Source organism: Astyanax mexicanus, chromosome 12, assembly GCF_023375975.1.
Source record: "Astyanax mexicanus isolate ESR-SI-001 chromosome 12, AstMex3_surface, whole genome shotgun sequence".
In the NCBI taxonomy this organism is placed as follows: Eukaryota; Metazoa; Chordata; class Actinopteri; order Characiformes; family Acestrorhamphidae; genus Astyanax; species Astyanax mexicanus.
The window spans coordinates 29,351,034-29,368,209 of NC_064419.1; the positions used below are offsets into that span (position 1 = coordinate 29,351,034).

Consider the following 17,176-nt stretch of genomic DNA (forward strand, 5'->3'; position numbering starts at 1 on the left):
TTGTGATTGTGAGACAATCATTAATGAAAACATTTTTTGGGAGTATGCTAAAGCATTTAGACACACATTATACACAGACACACATACATATATACATATTAGGAGTGTAATGGTACAGAAAATTCACGGTTTGGTTCACACCGTGGAATAAACCCCACGGTTCAGCTCCTTTTTTAACTTCATAATAACAATGGAACTTTATTATAACCATGTTTTGTTTTACACTTCTCTGTACATTTATACATAAGTATAAATATAAGTATAAGTATATTTACAGTAGGCACCAAACTGAAAAAAATTTAACTTTGAAAAATGCTTTGAAAATACTTGAGTAAGGGCTTGGGACCTGTCTGATTTCACATCGAGTGGCTGCAAAGGGGTTAAGTAGTTCTGCAGAAGTTACTTTTTTATTAACTCTAGTTATTGATAGGTCTGGATGATGTGTTTCCAAAAACATACCCTACAACCACCAAGCAGCGCTGACACACTGTCTTAACCAACTCTGCTTCACCGCGTAACCTACGCCGTAGCCTACAGCATATCCAGCGAGAGTGTGCTACGCAGCAGAGCATGTTTATACTTCAGCGTGCGCGGATCAGCGGTTCTTCGTCACTGTGCAGTTTAAACCGCGAAGGCAGGAATGTGTGGGAGGGGACAAGAACCCCAGCAGACCAATCACAGCTACAGTTGTCTGCGTTGTGTATTTACATTTCCAGAGGGGCGTGTGTCAAGCTACAGCATAGGGTACGTGGTGACGCATAGGCTACGGTATAGGTTCGATGCAGAAGTATAATTTGCCTTTTAGTTCAGTCCATCACTCGCTCTCCAGCCCTGCTGTAGTTCACAGGGAACCCATAGAATTCCCACAAAGTTGATTTAAAAGCAGCAGACAGGTCCTCTAACTCCTTGAGTATCGTTTCCACTCTCTGGTGCACTGTTTCCAGTCACCAAACTCAGCCTGTGTGCTCAGAGCTAAACTTCTCAGCAGGCTAAGTCCGTATCGAGTTGCTTATAGCAACAGTGCTACAGCTACACTTTCCGGGTGCAACACTCCTGTTAGTTCCAGTTTATGTTCATTCAGGGTTCTTGCACTATTTTAATCAAAGTTAATACTTTTTAAAACTTTTTTTAAGACCTCAATAAATATAATTTAAGAACCCAAAATGTTGTCATAATTTCTTTTGGAGAAAATAATTTATTGTTTTTTATTTTGTTCCATTGTGATGCAGAACAGAGCCAATATAACATGTAATGTGCATGAGCTCTTTTTTAGCTTTTTGGATATATGGAAAAAAGAGGAATTGATCAATTACATTGTAGTGATGATGTTTATAATACTAATACTACCACTAACACTATTGCTACTTCTATTACTACTACTACTGATAATAATAATAATAATAATAATAATAATAATAATAACAAAAATAAAAATAATACGGAAAAATATAGTATAACAAGTATCTTCTCTATAAATGATTGTCAATGTCCATTCATTATTAACTACTGGCTTATTGGCTACTTCTTTAAAAGTGGTGCCTGATAACATCGCCGATAAGGTCAGAATAATAGCTAGCTCGCCGCTAACCTTAGTTCTTTTCCTGGTAGCTTAGCTAACTCGCTGGTAAGGTCAGAGTGATATCTAGCTCGCCACTAACCTTATTACTCTTCCTGGCAGCTTAGCTAGCTTGCCGCTTACGTTAGTATGTTATCTAGCTCTCCGCTAACCTTAGTTCTCTCCTCAGTAACGTAGCTAGCTCGCCGCTAATGTTAACTAGATTAGATGTTCACGGTGTGCCATTGTGTTTTCCCACTGGCATTAAACTCATCATCTGAAAATTGAATACTACAGCAAATTTAAGACAATTTAAGCAGGATTTTAATTTAAGACATTTTAAGACTTTTTAAGGACCCGTGGGAACCATGTCATTGGTTCCACAAGTCTCCTAAAGACTGCCTGTACCATGTATTTTGTGTGCGTTTGCGCGAACTGAACCGTGACCCCCGTACTCTGACGGTTCGTAAACAATACAAACACTGTTACACCCCTAATACATACATATTGGTGCATGCACACGCATACACACACTCCAGGGCAATTTAGAGTGCCAGTTCATAGTAACCAATTTCTGGGTAATTTAGAGTGAACAGGTTATCTGTTCTTAAGGTTTTTTTGACTGTGGGAGGAAACATGGAAGCTCCACCCTGATATTAACTACCAAGCCACCAGGCCAAACTTAACTTTTTATTTAGTATATTTTTTTCTCATTACACACTGCCTGCATTAAAATAATATTTAAAATAACATTTTATTTCTTTATATTAATTATCATTTTTCCATACTCTCTAAATCATTTCTGCTTCAGAGTTTTGAAGAGTCAGGATTGTGTGTGTGCTGAAAGTTGATGAAAATAAACGCAGTGTGTGTGTGTGTCAGTATTTTGGCTCTTCAGGGAGCTGTGTGAGCTGGGTGGGCTGTGTCGATGAACATGACGTGTTCTGCCATCACGCGTGTGTGTGTGTGTGTGTGTGTGATAGCTGCTATTTCAGACCGACACTATATTTAGAGCTGGTTGACATAGTTTGTGTGTGTGTGTACGTTGGTGAACAGTAGTGAGTGACTCATCAGCACTGTGAATTTTCTGAATAGAGCTGAGCTGAGCTGTGTGTGTGTGTGTGTGTGTGTGTATGTGTGTTTGTCTGATGCCAAAAACAAACAGAGCACAACACAATTCCGGCTTTAATTCTTCTCCCAGTGTGTGTGTGTGTGTGTGTTTGTGTGTGTGCTTGGCAGTGCTACAGGCCTGTGTTAATTCTGCCCCTGCTGTACCAGACAAAAGACATTCATCTCCAAATCTCCTGAAGTGGAGTGTGAAACCTGTATGTTTATTAATGTGTGTGTGTGTGTGTGTGTGTGTGTGTGTGTGTGTGTGTGTGTGTGTGTGTGTGTGTGTGTGTGTGTGTGTGTTGTGTGTGTGTGTGTGTTCACCTTGTTAAAAGGCAGATCAGATTAGGATGGGTGGAGTGTCTAAACTGTATTAAGTTAGTGAGTGTTCTGTTTGTGTATGTGTGTGTGTGTGTGTGTGTGAGAGAGAGAGAGAGAGACAGATAGAGAGAGAGCAAGACAGAGAGAGAGATATACAGGGAAAGGTCAGAACACACTCATCATTCACCACTCTTTCTGTACAACCTTTCTTTATTCACATCTTCACCTTGTCTCTTCTTTTCTCCTCTTGTATTTTCACATATTTTCTCGTATTTTCTCTGTTCATATCTTTTCATCGCTGCTCTTTTTTTCTTGTATATTCACTTCTTTTCTTTTTTCATATTTTCTCGTATTTTCTCTTTTCGTATATTCTCATATCTTTTAGTTTCTTCACTCATCTTCAGTGTCTACGATTTTCTCCTATTTTCTCTTTTACACTTGGTTCTTTTCTTCTTTTCTCATGCTCTCTTTTTCTTAATGCATCTCCCTATCATGTCCCCTTGCTCATCAATTTTCCACTTATCATAACTTTTTTTCTTAAACCTTCAATCCGCTTTATGTTTTCTCTTCTCTTCTCTTCTCTTCTCTAACTTTCCACTTATCTTCTCAAACCTTCAATTCTCTTTTTCTATTGTCTCTTTTCATTTGATTTTTCTCATGTTCTCTTTTTCACTTTCCCTATCTCTTTGCTTCTTTTCATATTTTTTTTTTCCTTTTTTCCTTAATCTCTTCTTGTATCTTATCTTCTCTTGGTTTTTCTCGTCTGCATCCTCTCATCTTTCTTCTCTGTGTTTCTCTTAATTTGTCCTGTGCTCTCTGCTCTAGTAGTGGGGTAAGATGTCAGTGCTGTGACAGGTCATGTGATGTGTTTGTTATTGTTGTTGTTTGTTTGTTTGTTTCTTGTTTACCTTGTCTTAAGTTTGAAGAATGCCCTGTCATCTCACACTCTTCAGATAAGGACCAGTGAGCATGTCAACAACAGTTAGAGTGTGAAGGTTACAGAAAAAGGAGAGAGAAAAAGAATCAGAGAGAGAGAGAGAGAGGGAGGGGCACAGGAAGAGGTACTGTGTATAGAATACATGGAATATGAGAGAGGATTAGGATGTAATAGATTAAATAATCATTGAGTACAGTTATGTATACAATCAGCGGTTCTTAAAAGCATGTGAATGTGATCAGTATTCAGGTGAGAGGGAACAGGAGAACAAGCTGGTGGAGGTTAAAAGTGTTACGGTGACATCATGAGGTGGTGGCTTATGGGAAATATAGTTATTGTAGTCAGTGGCTATAGAGGCTGGTGAGGTGCTCATTGTTTCTCCTTTCGTTCTTTCTTTCTTTCTCTCTTTATATCTGTTTCTGTCTGTTTTCAGCCTGGTTAAATTTTAAGGAGGGTTTGGGAATAGTAAGAACAAAGTGGATACCACCCAAACTTTGTGTGTGTTTGTGTGTGTGTGTGTTGTCTAAAGTCAAACAGAAGGCACTGTTGGCTTGCAGAGAAAATAAAGCAATTTGTTTTCCACTGAGTCTCTGCAGGACTGCTTCCTCAGCACTTCCACACTTCTGTCTCTCTGTGTGTAAGTGTGTGTGTGTGTGTATATGCTATTGTCTTGCGATTTGTGCTGTGATGGGGTGTGTGTGTATGTTCCGCTGCATTAGGTTAATTGGTCTGGCCTGTCTTTGCGTTCCTCTGTAGGGCTGGAGTCGGAGCTGGAGGTGTTCACACACTCCTGACTCAGTGCTAATCCAGCACTCTAATCTACCCCACACTGACACTGACCACCATCAGCAAACAGCAGGAGCACACACCTTACACCTCACACCTCACACTGATCCCGCTCTGTTACACATCTTCAGAAAACGATTCAATCCTACAATCTTACAGAACTATGATTCAGTCAGGAGTTGATTCAGTTGTTGTGGTGTTTAATTTGAAAATAGATTTTAAATATTATACTATAACAGACGTGGACGATATTATGTTTGATCGTCATTGTCATTTTTATTATTGTAAAGGACCCAGATGGTTCATCCATTTCATGATACATTGGCTATAGCCCTATCAAGACGGAATTCGTTTTTCATGGTGTTGTGGGGTAATTTTCTTTGTAGGGGTGCAGGAAAAAAACGTTTTGGCTTGAATCGCGTTCCTAACATTTAACGATTCAGAATCGATTCTTATTTTTCAAAAAATAGTTTTTTTTGGGGGGGTTGCATCTACTGTCACGCAGAACTTTTTAACTGTACTGCAGAGTTTTTTACTGTACTGTGGAGCTCAGCTACTGTCACACGGAACTTTTTAACTATACCGTGGAGCTTTTTAACTGTCGCGCAGAGTTTTTAACTGTACCGCGGAGCTTTTTAACTTTCGCGCAGAGCTTTTTAACTGTCGCGCAGAGTTTTTAACTGTACCGCGGAGCTCAGCTACTGTCGCACAGAGCTTTTTAACTGTTTTGCAGAGCTTTTTAACTGTCGCGCAGAGCTTTTTAACTGTACCGCGGAGCTCAGCTACTGTTGTGCGGAGCTTTTTAACTGTTTCGCAGAGCTTTTTAACTGTCGCGCCGAGCTTTTTAACTGTTTCACAGAGCTTTTTAACTGTCTTACATTTTCTTGTTAAAGAAGGTGTGATGTCCTCCATGACTTCAAACGTTCCAAGGCAAGTAAGCTGGTTGCCAGTCCCACAGCTCATAACTAGGAACCAGTGGATGAAAGTGAGAAGTAATATTTAGCTTTGGAAACTTTTGCCGTGCTGCAAATGTACAAGACTAAAGTGTCTCAAAGAAGAAGCAGAGTAAAGACTATTAACGCCACTAACTAGATAACCCTCTCGAGAGTGCATCTTTATGCCCAGTACAGTGAGAGTAAGAACACAGCAGAGCTAACAAACACCACTATCCACACAAAAAAGCAAACAGGGCAGACCTATTTTAACTACCACCAAAATTAACAACACATGAACATTACAGAAGTCCAGAAGATGATGATTTGTAACGGAGTTTGCCAGAAATGTGATATCGAACTCAGATCTTTATCGATATCGACGATCAGCCAATCAAGCTGAAATACACTTGGCTACCAGTATTGGCCTTAAAAACACAAATTGGTCCAGAGTGACATTGAAGACTACGTGGGAAAATCATCCACAGTCTGCAGAGTGTAATTGTGTGTGTGTGTGTGTGTGTGTGTGTGTCTGTGTGTCTGTGTAAAGGGCTTTGGAAAAGAGGCTGTTTGGACTTTGCTGAAAATTGCTCTGAACAATAGCAGAGATGAGTCAGAGCCGATCCCACTTATACTCATGTGCTCGTGAGAGTGGTGGTGCATGGGCAGATCTGTGTGTGTGTGTGTGTGTGTGAGAGAGAGTATGTGTGTGTGTGTGTGACGTTGCACATACGTAAGAAAGGAGCAGTACAGCAGAAAAAGAGTGAAGGAATGCTCATTCATTCTCTCACTACCGGCTTCCTGCTGAACAGAGGGATTTAGGCGGTAAATCCTGCTTTGTCCCTATGTATTTCTTTATCTCTCTCTCTCTCATTTTCTCTCTCTCTCTCTCTTTCTCTTTCTCTCTCTCTCGTTCTGTCGTTTCCTGTGTGTGTGTGTTTGTGCGTGATCTGTTTAAATGTAGGGCTGTGCACGTCAGAATGGGTGTGTGTTGGTCAGCATCACTGTGCTTGTGTTAGCATGTGTGCCACATATGAGTGTGTTAGGGTGCTAGCTTTGGACCTCAGCAGTAGGTTCTCACACACACACACACACACACACACAAATACACACACACACACACAATCTCTCTGATGTTATGTAATTCTCTTGGCCTTTCCAGTGATCTCTGATAGCCATCGTATGTGTGTGTGTGCACGCTCTGCTGATTAGCAGCCAAGTCAGGGATTAGTGTGAGGTTGGACCAGTCTGTGTGTGTGTGTGTGTGTGTGAGAGAGAGAGAGTGTGTGTGTGTGTGTGTGAGGGAGTGAGAGTAATAGAGTGGTCAGAGGTCCACTGCTCTCCCCTGTTTTAATATCATCAAGCTGCTCTACAGTGCTGCTCTCAGCCCTGTTAACATATTTGCTCTGCAAAGTGATTTCCCACTGCACACACACACACACACACACACACACATACACAGGGTGTAGAATAATATTGATATATCAAAGTATCGTGATATGTTTGAGGTTGAAGAACATATCAATACAGTAAAGAATGGCAATAATATGTTTTGTGGTATAAATATCAATATATTTAGAAATATATTGTGTTTTATGGTATCAAAAAATATATATACAGTATATTACAGTATATATGGTAACACAATATCATGCTTTTTTCATAGAAAAAATATCAATGCGTTGAAGTATCACAATCTTATGTTGTATCGTCATGTTTTGAAATACTGTATTGAATCCCAGAAATATGGATGGTTATGTAGTGGATGGATTTTTGTTTACAGTTTATAAATTACCATTCAAAAGTTTGGAGACACACAAGCTGATGGTTTCATGTCATGCTGAACAATTTTGAGATTGAACCTCTTGCGCTATGTGATATATTTTAGTTCCACTGACAGTAAAACAGCCCCAGTGCATGATGCTACCACTACCATGCTTAACAGGTGCTATACCTCATATACCTGATTCCAGCTTGGTTCTGCTTGCATAAAAAAGTGAACTTTTCTTTTCAGATTATATTTACATTATTGTATGCATTATTGTAACCCCTGTATCACGATACATATCTTATCGCCAAGTTCTAGCCAATACAGAATCCAGAAGAGTGTGTGTGAGCTGAGCTTCTCTGGGGTTGTGTTTGATGTGGTAATGTGATGCCCCCGTATTAGTGACCCGTCCTTTACCACCGATCCTCCGCTATCTGCTCTAAATGGCCAGGTCAACACCTGGTGGTCAGGTTACGACTGAGCCGTCTCCATGGCGCTGGTTGCTAGGATGCCCTTCTCACCTGTTAATCGCCAGATCATCCAATAGTGTAAAATAGCAGGTTTTGTGCTTTTTCTCAGTCAGCTTCATGAGGTAGAGTCACTTGGAATGATCAGCTTTCAGGTAACAGTTGTGCTGAACTTGTCAAGACCTTTTACATTAACTTTTTGCCCTCTTAATGTGTTTGAGAGCATCAGTTGTAAAGTTGTGAAGAGGTAAAGTTGGTGAATAGCTCTATTTGACTAATGTTCTAATAATCCATAATAGGACTGGGCGATATGGATCAAAACCTCGATCTCGATATTTTCAGGTCATGGCTATTCTCATACCCATGTGAAGGAGCTGATTGGTCAGTTCAGGTTAGAGTGGGTGTGTCTGCTCTAAAGATCAGTGTTTAGTTCGGTGGTGATGCTTCAGAACATGTGATGTGCTGCTGTTTGGCTGAAAAGTCGGGTTCTGCTTTCACTGTGTGTTTTTATAAAGGACAGCATCTGAATGAGCTTCGTATCTCTCCTCTGTGCGCTCCACACTTTATTAAGAATGCAGGCGATTGGTCTTTGAGTTTCCTGCACAGCAAAACCTCCATTCAAAATAAACCCTGTCGAAATGAACTAGTTCTTAATAGTGGACCAGGTCCGCCTATTACTGACCCCTGCTCTACAAAATACCTTATTCTGCTGCTCATCTGACTCGCTGAATCCAAACTATCTGGAAATGAACTGTAACGTTGGGTTTCTCTGACGCCTGCTCTCTCGCTCTCGCTGCCTGGAGGGAGGGAGGGGGGCAGGGCTAGGTGAGGCTGTACAGAGACACAGCGGGAGAACTGACGGGGATCACTGTAAGTCACGTAATCTATATCGATATAAAGAATATTGTCTTGTCTTACATCACATATGAAAATATATTGATATTTTTTAATATATATATATATATATATATATATATATATATATATATATATATATAGTGCCCAGTCCTAATGCATATTACAGCAAGAACTGCTCAACTAATTAAAGAAAATAATGACTTTAAGAAATGAAGGTCAGTCAATCTGAAACATTTCAAGAACGTTAAAAAGTATCCTCATGTCCATCAAAAACATTATGGTGAATGCTCTCATAAGGACCACCCCTCAGGAAAGGAACAGCAAGAGTTACCTTTGTTGCACAGGATAAGTTCTTCAGAGTTACCAGACTCAAAACTGCAAGTTAACAGCACCCCAGATAAGAGCCATCTAAATGCTTCATAGAGTATTTTGATTTGTTTAACACTTTTAAGTTACAACATGATTCCTTATGTTAATTCAAAATGGATTAGTATGGTAATATTTTGTGTACTAACCTGCCAATCATGCACTAATAAGAGTAGTATAAATATATACCTTATAGTATTTGTGTATAATACTAATATTAGTTTTACACAGTTGGGGCGGGGCACTTCCTCTCTCTCTCCTTTTCTCCATTCGTAGCTGATTGTGCTGATGCAGTGTGGCTGGGCCGGGTCTGTCTGGCTCTGAGTGAGGGTTTGGGGGCTGTAACTGAACAGATTTGCTTTGCTTAAAGACAAATGGCTGCTGGGGGGCCAGAGGGGCTGTGTGTGAGTTAAATATTCATTGTGTCGCTTAGCTGCGTGTCACAAACAACCCAAAGCGCCACGTCGGCCATTAAACACCAGTACGACATGCAGCAGGCCCTGTAAGTGTGTGTTACAGCAAGCTACATAACATGAGCGAGTACAGAACTATACGACAGCTCTAAAGCCAGCGGGCAGCGGCACACCGGGGACACATCCACCAAACAATACGGGCCAATCAATATTAAATACTGTAAATCTACTGTAAAGACAACTTCCCGGCTCCAAATTACGCTGAAATACTACAGCCATTAACCTCTACAGGTCTGGAGAGTTTAAGGAATAAGCGTTCCCTGATGTAGCCTGATCTGTAACTCATATCCTCAGTGGAAAATGCTTTAATACACTTATATATGTATATGTGGGCTCCAGTGTAGCGAGCATACATTTATATTCTACCTTTAATTAGCTTTTCATGTGAGTTAGCTAGCTCTTGAAATGCTAGCCCTACCTTTGTCATTTTAGCTGGCTGACTTTCTCTTTTCTGTTAGCAGAAAAATGTATTACAAGGCTCTGGAAAAAAATGAGTTTCTTTGATTTTACCAAATTGAAAGCCTCTGGAATATAATCAAGAGGAAGATGGATGATCACAAGTCATCAAACCAAACTAAACTGCTTGAATTTTTGCACCAGGAGTGGCATAAAGTTATCCAAAAGCAGTGTGTAAGACTGGTGGAGGAGAACATGCCAAGATGCATTAAAGATGCATTAAAAACCAAGGTTATTCCACCAAATATAGATTTCTGAACTCTTCAAACTTGAACTAAACATGAACTTGTTTTCTTTGCATTATTTGTGGTCTGAAAGCTCTGTATCTTTTTAGCTGTTTTTAATTTTCTGCAAACAAACGCTCTAAATTACAGTAATTTTATTTATAATTTTATTTGATTAAAAATGTTGTCCGTAGTTTATAGAATAAATCACAATGTATCTTGTTTTAACACGGTAAACGCACAGATTACAGCCTAATATACTCACCTCTAAACGGTAAAAGACTTTACTTTTTTACTTTACTTTTTTAAGATTAGCACTTTGCGTGGTTAGCAGCAAATTGCTAATGCTTCAGCAGAGCAAGAGCTAGAGGTTAACAGCAGGCTACAGACTGGTCATACTCATCTCTGAACAGCAAAAAAGTGAGATTAGTGGCTAATGCTAATTTTACATTAGCAGCGGTTAGCAGCAGGCTACAGGCTGATATTACTCACCTCTGAACGGTAAAAAAGATAGCAGCTAATGCTAATACTGCTTCAGCCTCGGTGCTGTAGTACTAAACTTCAGCAAAGTGGCTTTACTGCTCCTTACAACCTGACTGATAAAATTCATCCATAATAAAGCGCAGTGATGATTTTTTGGAAAATAAAATAATTTTAATTACGCCTTATAGTGGGAAAAATATGATAGTTTTGTTACATGTATAGCTACACACACTCTCAAATTCTACATTTCACACGTTAATTTATAATGAGCTGCAGATAAAATCATAAAACATGTGGAATACATTTCTCATATAGAATTCCTTATGTTAGATACAATATCCAGTAAAAGATTTGTTTTGACCCATTTATACATTAACATTAGTCATAGTTTGCCAAACTCTTAAGGGATTAAATGTCATATTGATTAGTTGAGACAGAAATATCATTGTTATGTGTATTTGTCCTGTTAGCCTATTAGATGTCCTCAGAAGGCACTGTGCTTTTTATAGTCCTGAAAACACTGGTGAACAACAGGACGTCACCGCAGACATAACATGCTCTAAACACCACACTTAATGACTAGACTCCCATATGTGAACTATGAGTAATAAATGAACTTGAGTTATGAAGTCATGTCTTATAAATATTCCTTTTCAGCTAAGTTTGCACCGTGCTGAGTTAAAGTGCACTCTCAGAGTGAAGAGTGATGATTTTACTGTATGAAGTGAGTTATTATTATAACCATACTCTCTGCACTGATCTCCCTCACTGCCTTTTACTCTGCAGCATAATACAGACTATAGTATATTACAGGAATTTATAATGAGTTTATCTGGCTTATTGAATTGTTGCTTTGGTCCTGTTCTGTGCTCTGGCTTGCAGTATTGTTCTGCTTTCTGTTATCAGTATCTCAGACAGTACTAAAGCTGTTCTAATACTTGAATTAAAAATGAATTAAATTTACTTAGTAAATTGGCTTAGGAATTATTTAGCAGTTAAAATGCTTAACGGAGAATCCACAGGTCATCATAAAGCAGCGTTCAGCAGTCTGAATTGTTTTTGTGTTTATCACCGAAAGGAAAGCAACAATCCTACAGCAACAGGATCTCATAACGAGTACATCTAAATTGTTTACAGTTACAAATCACATTATATGTATATTAAAAATATATATCAAATAGAATATTTGGATAGAGGTAGATGTTAGATTGTGGAAGTCTCACTTGGGGAACTCGCATTGTAAAATGAGGATTAGTGCAACTATAGAGCTGTGACAAGTCTGTGACAAGTGTCGCTGAACACTTTATTTGTAGTAATGGAATAATTTTAGTACTTATTATTAGTTTTTCCTAACATTATTAGAAATGGCTTTTTTGTAATTAGTAATTAACTACTTAGATAATTAAAAAATGAGAAGTTATTGAAAAACATTATTCAATAGTTCAATAGTTATATTTCCTTTAGTCAAAATTGTTAGAAGTATTTGAATGCATTATTAGTTACTAAATATGTTTAAATACTAAGTATTTTTTAACAGTTACTGAAAACTTTATTAGACATGACATACTTTATCAGTAGTTACTGAATACTTATTTTGTGACTACTAATTTTATTAGTAATTTAATTTCCTTTACTCCTTTACTTCCTTTACTTCCTTTAAAATTGTTTGTTGTTCCTAAATGCTTTAGTAGTTAGTGAATTTTTAGTACTTACTGAAAAATATTTATGTTACTTATTTAAGCATTGGATACTTTATTATTAGGCACTAATGCTTTATTAGTTACTGAATAATTTTTGTATTTACTAATTTTAGTATATGTCATTACAGTACTTATTTTATGTACTGAATACTTTATTATTGGGTACTAAATGCTTTATTAGTTACTGAATATTTTTAGTAATTACTCGAATATGATTATAGTACCTTTATAGGTTCTGGATGCATTATTATTAGGTACTAAATGATTTATTAGTTACTAAATACTTTTATTACTTACTCAAATATTATTATATTACCTCTATAAGTAATAGATACTTTATTATTATTAGTTACTGAAAATGTTTAGTATTTACTCATTTTAGTATATGTCATTACAGTAATTATTTTAGGTACTGAATACTTTATTAGTTACTAAATGCTTTATTAGTTACTAAATATTTTTTTATTTACTGAAATATAATTATAGTACTCTATATGTGCTGGATACTTTATTATTAGGTACTAAAGGATTTATTAGTTACTGAAAAATTGTAGTATTTACTAGTTTTAGTATATGTCATTATAGTAATTATTTTAGGTACTGAATTCTTTATTATCAGGTACTAAAGAATTTATTAGTTACTAAAAAAATTTTGTATTTACTCATTTTAGTATATGCCATTCCAGTAATTTTTTTTAGGTACTGAATACTTTATTAATAGGTACTAAAGGATTTATTAGTTACTAAAATTTGTTTTAATATTTACTCATTTTTAGTATATGTCATTATTTTAGGTACTGAATACTTTATAATTAGTTACTAAAGTATTTATTAATTACTGAATAATTCTAGTATTTGCTTATTTTAGTATATGCAATTACAATACTTATTTTTGGTGCTGAGTACTTTATTATTAGATACTTAATGCTTAATTGTTACTTAGTATTTTTAGTACTTGCTCAAATATAATTATAGTGCCTCTATAGGTACTGGATACTTATTATAAGGTACTAAATGCTTTATGAGTTACTGAATAATTTTAGTATTTCCTCATTTTAGTATATGTAATTAGAGTACTTATTTTAGGTACTGACTATTTTATTATTATATAATAAATGCTTTTTTAGTTACTGAATATTTAATTGGTAATTACTAAATAAGATTCATAGTTTCTAAATAATTTTTGTAGTTAACAAGTTGTTTTAGTAGCTATTTAAAACATTTAGTATTACTGAAAACTGAATACTACTAAAAAATCTGAAAACTGTTGACTAAACTAGGTTCATTAACACTTTCCAATCATTTAGTAAATCTTTTTATGTTTGTGTAATCATTGTAGTCATTGTAATGTATTATCACAGGATTATCACATAGCATTTAAGCTTCCAGCAGAGAGATTTTTTTTCATGTTTCACTTTGCAGAGCTACAGAAAGGAGCTGAACAGCTGCTGACTCAGAACACATCCATAATAGAAACTGCTGGAAGTGTGCTAAACCATCTGCCTATTGACTTGTACTGTAGGAGAGTTTAAAGAGAATAGATTTTCTTTTCTGTTATAGAAAGTCTGTGAAGTCTGTGAAGATCAGCTTCACTCTACAGGTACAGCACACTCAGATCTGGTGGAAAATACTGGAGTGCTGCTTTAAGTTGGTGGTTTTGTGCAGTTTCACACCCACACTCTGTTTCAGTGAACAGGATGGATCTATACACATACAGAACACACACACACACGCAGCTTATGTTGTGTGTGTGTGTGTGTGTGTGTGTGTGTGTGGGACCGCCACAGCCATTACGGACAGAACGGCCATCTGTAGCCTCCCACGCACACACTCCTACACAGAGTCCCCTCCCTACCTCCCTTACAAATACACACACACACACACATACACACACAGAGGCTTTACCTGTGTCTCCAGAGGCTGTGGGGGAAAGAGGTTTAACTGTTAGCTGATACAGCATGGAATCGGGTTGTGTATGGAGCGTTTGGAAAATTACAGCACACATGCAGTAAATATGTGTGTGTGTGTGTGTGTGTGTGTGAGAGAGAGAGAGAGAGAGAGAGAGAGAGAGAGTCTCGTAGGGGGATCTAATTAGAGAGTGACATTAACAGTGAAGCTCATCAGTCTTGTACATGGTGCTGAGGGCTAAGCAAGCCTGCACTGATACACACACACAGGACACTGATCATTTCAGCTGTGGAGAAGACAGCGGGGAAACCCTACCTTCAAGTCTATCATCTATCAGTGTGTTTATCATCATCTTCTACAGCTGCTTTATTTAGAGTTAAAGGGCACATATTCTGCATGTTCCTGTTATTTGATTCCCTAATGCTCACTGTGGGCATTTGTTTCTACATCATACACCAGAAAGCATTTATTCTAGTTTTATTACAGCTTCCTGATGGAAGTTTTTAAAACATTCCGCTCTGCCAAAGATTCAAAACAAATCCTCTCATCTGTTAAACATGGTGGTGGGCGTATTATACCTGAATACTGCAGGAAGATCTCCAAAGTTCTAATAAGTGTTAATAGAGTGTTTTTATGCTTTATTTTTACCGTCCAAAAGTCGTCTCAAACATGTTTAATGATGTTGATTATTGGAATATGGGCTGTTCTGAGAACAGTTTACTTATTATCCTCTACAGCTGCTGTATTTAGTTAATAATAATAATAATAATAATAATAATAATAATAATAATAATAATAAACTTTATTTATATAGCACCTTTCATACTTAAAAATGCAGCTCAATGTGCTTCACAATAAAATTAAATAAATCAGCAAAATGTAAAAGTAATATAAAACAAATAAAACAATTAAAAAGTAACAATTTCATAAAATAGTAGGAAATAAGACATTTATATTAAAATAAAATATAAAATAAAATAGATTTAAACCAAACTTATAAAATAAGGAAAAGAACAGCACATGCATTTAAATAAAAAAAACATTAAATAAAATAAGTCTAATAACTAACTGTCACTTGCTGATCCCTTCCTTATTCTTCTCTGTCTCTCTCTCTCCCTCTCTCTCTCTGTCTCTCTCGGTCTCTCTCTTTCTCTGTCTCTCTCTCTTTCTCTCTCTCTGTCTCTCTCTGTCTGTGTCTCTCTGTCTCTCTCTGTCTGCGTCTCTTTTTCTCTCTCTGTCTCTCTCTCTCTCTCTCTCTCTTACTTTTTCTCTCTCTCTGTCTCTCTTTTTTTCTCTCTCTCTGTCTCTATCTGTTAAAAGCTAGCTGTGTTACACTAGTGCTCTTTTTCTTTATTAAATCTCCTGTGTCTGAGCTTCCTCGAGTTTGATGCTATACCTCACTTCCCTGCACAACCTTTCTGCTGGTCTAGTGGATTGAACCAGTAACCTTCTGGTCCAAAATGTCTAAGGTCACTTTCACACTGCAGGTGAAATTGGCCCTGTTTACACCATCATTTTAATGTGACATATCTGATATTTGTTTAAACAGCCTGCACTGTGTAACTGAAGACTTAATTTCTTCTTCTTTGCCAGAATCACAGGATTTCAGTGCCACATTTAAATGTGGCCCAAAGTGTTTTTTGCTGTTTACACTGCCACACAAACGCATCCATCTTTGTTTTGGGTTAGGTGGCTATAAGCAGTGTTGAGTATTAGCATCACAGTCTTCTAGAAGGGCTTTTGTAAATATCCAACCAGTGCAGGAATAGACAGTGAGTGTTTGTCTGTGTAATTTGTAAGTGGTCTCTTATTTGGGGAATTTGGAAGACATGTTGTCAGTAGTTCATAGAATAAAACAAATTTTTTTTATATTATATTCCTCAAACATATTCAGAGAAAATTTCCTCATTTTGATGTGGTCTCTAATTGTTTCTGGAGCTGTATGCTGTATATGAAATAGCTTCTATAGTGTACTTCTGAGAATGCTTTTACAACACACACACACACACACAGACAGACATTTCTGCTCAGCATCCCTCTGCCTCTTCCCTTAAGGGAGAGCTATTTATTAAAAACTACACCTCCGCTAAAAGCAAGCAGAATCTGTTTTAACTGTGTTTGTTTGTTTGTTTGTTCCCCCTCATCGTCACCCAGGAGACTGAGATCTGCAGGAAAAGAAAGGAGTGTGAAGTTCTCGAAGAGGAGGTGAAGAGAAAGAGCCAGTCATGTCAAACCCTGGTAAGAGCTTCTGAAATGAAGTCTCTTCTGCTGCTCTCCTCCCGCTCGTGCTTCCAGGCCGAAGTGCCATATTTGCCTCGTCTCCGGGGAGTTCTCCCCTGCAGAGGTGTCGATAAAGTTGTGAAATATTGAACTGACATGTCAGTGTTATTCTGGCTGCACAGCGGGACGAAGCGCATTCATTCTGAGCGCGCTGCTGAAGTGATAGATGTAATGCTGTGTGCTTCAGTTTCAAATTTAGGTTACTTGGAGAAGGATGTGATAAGTGGAAATTTCATTTTAATAAAATACTTTACTTTCACACATAGAGTATGCAGCATTTCCCAGCGCATCTTTCATTTATTTCCTCCTATCTCCTGTCAACAGTCATTAAGTACTAGATATTTCTGCATTATACACCAGAATGCATTTATTCTACCTTTAAATGATTTGACTTTACCCTTTATTACAGCTTCTTGATAGACATTTTAATGGAATGTTCTTCTCTGTCAAAGATTCAAAACAAATCCCATCATCTGTTAAACACTGTGGTGGGGGTATTATACCTGAATACTGCAGGAAGATCTCCTATGTTCATTCTTAATAGAGTGTTTT

The 17,176-nt window shown here is 37.4% G+C and overlaps 1 protein-coding gene across 1 annotated transcript in view; it reads left to right on the forward strand.

Annotated features, from left to right (window-relative positions):
- Positions 1–17,176, forward strand: part of rimbp2b (RIMS binding protein 2b) — a 155,069-nt gene that overhangs the window by 33,516 nt on the left and 104,377 nt on the right. Inside the window, exon 2 of the mRNA XM_049485760.1 lies at positions 16,499–16,582. The gene's annotated coding sequence lies outside the window, so the exon portion shown is untranslated. The remainder of the gene's footprint in view (positions 1–16,498; positions 16,583–17,176) is intronic.